This window comes from Mchenga conophoros, linkage group LG8, assembly GCF_057382185.1.
Source record: "Mchenga conophoros isolate Kocher_MC1m ecotype Shallow Benthic linkage group LG8, M_conophoros_male_GT1.1, whole genome shotgun sequence".
NCBI classification, from domain to species: Eukaryota; Metazoa; Chordata; class Actinopteri; order Cichliformes; family Cichlidae; genus Mchenga; species Mchenga conophoros.
In genome coordinates this window covers 8,842,248-8,847,181 of record NC_140533.1, presented here as the reverse complement: position 1 = coordinate 8,847,181, position 4,934 = coordinate 8,842,248, and the positions used below count along the sequence as shown (strand labels likewise).

The following is a 4,934-nucleotide window of genomic DNA, read 5'->3' as shown; positions in this document are numbered from 1 at the left end:
AAACACGCGACACACTGGCAATATGCTAGACAGGGCTCTGTTGCTGGTTGGAGAACTTTCACTTGACGTATCAGACACAGCAAGGTTTGATTGGCGTGTAAACCAGTGAGCCGCGTCCCACACACCAGGGGAACACAGCCTGCAGCAGCTTGGCCACTGAACCTGACTCAAAAGGAAGTCAGGAGGGAGGAGGGAGATGTGCGGCTGGACGATGGCTGAGTCTTGGCTCCACACACAGAAGTTCTGGGTCTCCCCACTCAGTTGTTCAGTTGCCGAAAGCCTGAGCAGGCCCAGTGACATCTCCTGAGCAATACATCGATTGTCTCCAGCTCACTGCAGGAGCCAGGCTGCCTTCAGGCCGACAGGGCTGCAGGGTCCACCGGCAGCCTCATCAGGTACGCCTGGTCATCTTGCCGGAGCTGGGACTAGGACAGCCAGAGGTGGTGGTGCGACATCCAGATTGAGGCTTAGCTATGGCATGCTCCTCCATGCTGGCGGAGGCAGCCAGCACCCCTTCAGCACCGTCCGGTTCCATGGAACATGCCTGCAACTGGCGGGCCAGGTACCGCAAATGAAGCAACAAATGGCTGTCGAGTTAGACAGACAGGCCTGGGAAGCCATGGACCTGTGCAGCCCAACAGGTGGTCCAACACCCTAGCGTCCCTGCCAGGGCCCATGGCTCTCCTCAGAAGGGAACCCAAGGAGCGTACAGCTGGGCCAGGTTTGGCTCCATCGCGAGGAAGTGGGCCATAGGCAATTTGCTCCCAGCCATGCATGGCAGCAAACCATCTCCAGGCGGGGAACCATCAATGCAGGTGTAACACTTCTGGAGTCGTTACAGTATACTAGGACCAGTTAGGTTCGACTACTAGAGCAGTAATGAGCGTAGCATGTAATAAAGACCACAGACCAGTAAATATGTTTAAATTGCCGGCTTATTATTTTGTGAAGACAGAGAATAGACAGTTATAGACACATTACATAAAACATTCAACATCACACATTTAAGGAAAACAAGATGTTTTCTTTCCCCTTCTTAGTTCAGTATGTTCTGTTAGTTCATCCTATTTATCTCAAAACCTTTTATTTGGCTTTAGAAGGATGTTATTCTCAACCTAGGTTATTGTTTTATTTATTTCAAGTTCTAAGTTCAAGTTTATCCTTTGATCTATTTGCATTAACACTGTGTTATTTTAAATCAAGTTCAGTTCTTTAGGCCCAAGATTTAATTTAATCTTGGTCTAGGTTCACCTTTAAATTCTCAACCAGTTCTTATTTTGTTTTAACCCAACAAAATTATTTACACTTCCATTAACACCATTACAGCATTAAAATGTAAGGTTGACCAAAATAAATTACGAAAATAAATAAATAAATGTAAAACTGAAAACAATTCAGCAAAAGGCTGAATAAATCCCTTAAACAAACAAATAAACAAAAGAAAGTTGTCTTTGTGTCCTTTAACTATTAGTCCTGGAATTACTCCGAATGATTATCCAGTGCTTTGAAAAGTCCGCTGTTCTTTTGCAGAGGTGTATGGATTAATCCTACCAGTTTTATCAGCGAAAGAGCTCAACGTCCAGCAGGGGGCGTTTTCCTTTTTCCTGCTCGGTACAGTTCAATGGGTCCGTGGGTGGCTCGCCATCTTGTTTCTCGCTCAGCGGATCAAACTCCGATTCTAGCTCAGCATTTCCCGATCCAAACCTTAATGGCCTACCATAACAACAAAATAAAGTGCATAAACATTCGAAAATAACACACGGGTAGCCCTTAAATAACAGTAAAAGTCCGTTTTTTCCAGCTTATTTAGCCGTAAATGAGGTGACGCCAATATGGCGCGCTGAAACACCTTCAAAGGCCTTTGAACTGCAGCCTGTGTGTCGTTTAAGCACGAATCCACCGTTTTTAACATAAAACAACATAAATCTGCTACCTTGGCTCTCCATTTGCATGAAATGAGCAATATAATACAACAAAAATTTCTTGCATGAAATAAAAGACAATTTCTGAACTCACCAAGTCCCGTTCGGTTATGTTCACAACGTCACCAAGGCAAGGACAGGTCGGAAAAAACAAAAATACATTCTCCAGAGTACAAAAATGGCTTTAAGTAGATTTTTGGCTTATTTTTACTATTTTTTCACTCATTTAAGCAGCAGCTCTGCAAGGACTGTCTGCATTTCTCCCTCTCGAGCATCAAAAAGAAGGAACAACCCGATTGGGTGTGGCTAATCACAGGAGTCACGCTGCAGCGTGCCCTTTCACAATAAGAGTCTCAACACATATTTTAGCCATTTTACCTGAATTAACATAAAACACCATGAATTAGCAAGTTCTGTACCCTTTTAACATGTTTTTAAACACAAATGAAATCCTATACCATGAATTATATCATTGCTGATGTTTTTAATGAATTTTCTAACCATTATGATCTATTTATTGACTATTTATCACCTGTAATATATTTCTTATGACTGTTTTTACTAACAGGCTTTTATTTGTTGTTAGCTATGTTAACCAGGGTTACACAGGGAAAACCCTCTACTGTCAGATAAGCAGGCTACCAGCTGCCACCTTTTCCCCTTGTCACTGTTTATTTACACATTTGGGGGTTTTTTTCTCTTTCTCTCTGGTGTGTGGAGCGCTTAGAACAGTAGGCAAAAAGAGCAATACAGGAGTGAGGCGCTTAACTCCCAAGTGATCGAGTGGGGGGTTGCTGGCCGCATAAATCAGCGAAAGGTGGACAATACACCAGACAGGAACCTGGTTATGTAGGCTGGAGAACTCTCACTCGCCGCAGCGAGGTCCAACTGACACGTAAGCCGGGGAAACGTGGGCAATACGCCAGGGGAACACAGCCCACAACAGCCACTCGAGCACAGCAGCTTCTTATTGCCTTTTGCTTTTTAAGTGACATAGGGGCTAGGGGATAGGCAGTGTGCAGGGAGGCTGCCGAGACAGTGGAGAGCAAACAATTACCAGTTTCATGTCTGCACAGCTGTTTTATACGTAAGCTGTGGGGTGTGGCCGGGCTAGCCGGAGTGTCTTAAACTGATATCAGCTGGTTAAAACTGCGCAGTAATAACAATTTGTGCCAAAGAACATTTGGCACTTTTGTTTAACAGGGCAAGTCATTAAGCATACTTGTACGTGTGTCCCCCCTGTGTCCATCCCCCTTTAATGATACTCTCCGTAAACCAGTGAAGGTTTAGGAAGCGTGATGATGCCCAGTTGGAGATGGGAAATTAGAAGTTCCCATAATCCTCTCCTGTTTGATGAATGCCTGTGATGTTTATATAACCATGGCAAAGATTGCTAAGGCTTTACAGTGACATAGGCTGTATCCCAATTCAGGGTCTGCAGCCTTAAAGTACGCAGCCTCAACGATCCTCAAGGGCCGCGTACTCAAAGACCACTAAGGCCGGAAGTGCGAGGCTTGTGAAATGGGACGGTCTAGTCTCCGTTGCGCTGCCCAGGTTGCCTAGCAACCATGATACTAGCTGGAAACGTGTCATACAGCTTTGTTTGACAGAAATGAAGGAGAACATCTTTTGTTCATTTGTTTCTTTCTTTCTACATGAGCTTTGATCATTCTCTGTAGGATTAAGCTCAGCTATTGAACGGAGTATATTTTAAAGTAAAGGCTTTAAAACCAAGTTAGTACAAACGTCACTAATGTCACATAACTTTGCCGACATGTGGCCAACAGTAATGTTTTAATGGTCTTCGTTATTAAATATTTGCACATAAATAGGTGACATTATATTCAGTACTTACTTAAAGTTTACCAGAGGTGTGGACTCGAGTCACATGACTTGGACTCGAGTCAGACTCGAGTCATTAATTTTATGACTTTAGACTTGACTTGAAAAAATGTTCTAAGACTTGTGACTTGACTTGGACTTTTACACCAATGACTTGGGACTTGAATTGGACTTGAACCGGTTTACTTGAAAAGACTTGATATTTTACCCCAAATATAAAATTTAACATGCATATTATATAGAGATTGAAAATGTGACGTCATTCAGGGGTAAAACCGCAAAGGATTCTGGGAACTCGTGGCAAGCGGTACTAGCGCACACAGCCTTTCAATTGAAATCAGTCACACAGCGATAAAAAGAAACACAAAAATGTCAAGAAGCTGTTGTATTATTAACTGCAATAGCCGGTCGCATGACAGCCACGGGAAGCCGACGGGTAAAGAGATCGGTTGTTATCGGATTACGTCGTTGAAGAGAAATTGTTCGAGCCATGTTTCCGAAGTAACAAAGATGCGACGGATGGCCTGGATTGCAGCCATTCAAAGACCAAATATAACGTCCCAGAACCCTCCAGCTCACAGGTTAGTCTGCTCCAAGCATTTACACGAAGGCAAGTCTTCTGTTGTAGTTAATGCGTCATTTTCATAACATAATTGGTGATATAGGTTACAAGCAAGTCTGGTGCTGAACAGAAATTGTCGCGCTATGCTCCTTTGTTTATTGTGCATAAATAGTGAATTGTCCTGACACAATATTGCGTTTCACTTCTGTTATTATGGTACACTGACAAAAACATATACTTTTATTCACAGGGTAAAACAGTTGTTTTGTATCACTAATTGCCCAGTGCGATTACAGCATACAATATTGTTGTCACTGCTGCATTTCTGTGATGCTACCAGAAATTATTTCCACTGCTAATTAATTACCGTTGAGCTCAAAGGTTATATTAATAAACGGTTAACGAATGTGTATTTATGACGACGATTTGTGAGACTGGTAAACTTATGATACGTACGATGGTCTTTCGTTCTACACGGTGCATTTCAAGGTCCTGCACCCATCCGTCGGTAAACTGTACCTGGGCTTGTTGCAGTGACCTGAAGTTACTAAACTTCACGAGTGTATGCACTCACTCCAAGAAGCGTATAATTATAAATATGCATATAA

The 4,934-nt window shown here is 43.0% G+C and overlaps 1 long non-coding RNA gene across 1 annotated transcript; it reads right to left on the bottom strand.

The window, feature by feature from the left end:
* Positions 1-1,141: 1,141 nt before the first annotated feature.
* On the bottom strand, positions 1,142-2,523 carry LOC146568064 (uncharacterized). Its single transcript, XR_014893507.1, has 2 exons — positions 2,017-2,523; positions 1,142-1,713 (listed from the first exon to the last, which is right to left on the bottom strand). It is a non-coding gene; the product is annotated as an uncharacterized LOC146568064 (long non-coding RNA).
* Positions 2,524-4,934: the final 2,411 nt, after the last annotated feature.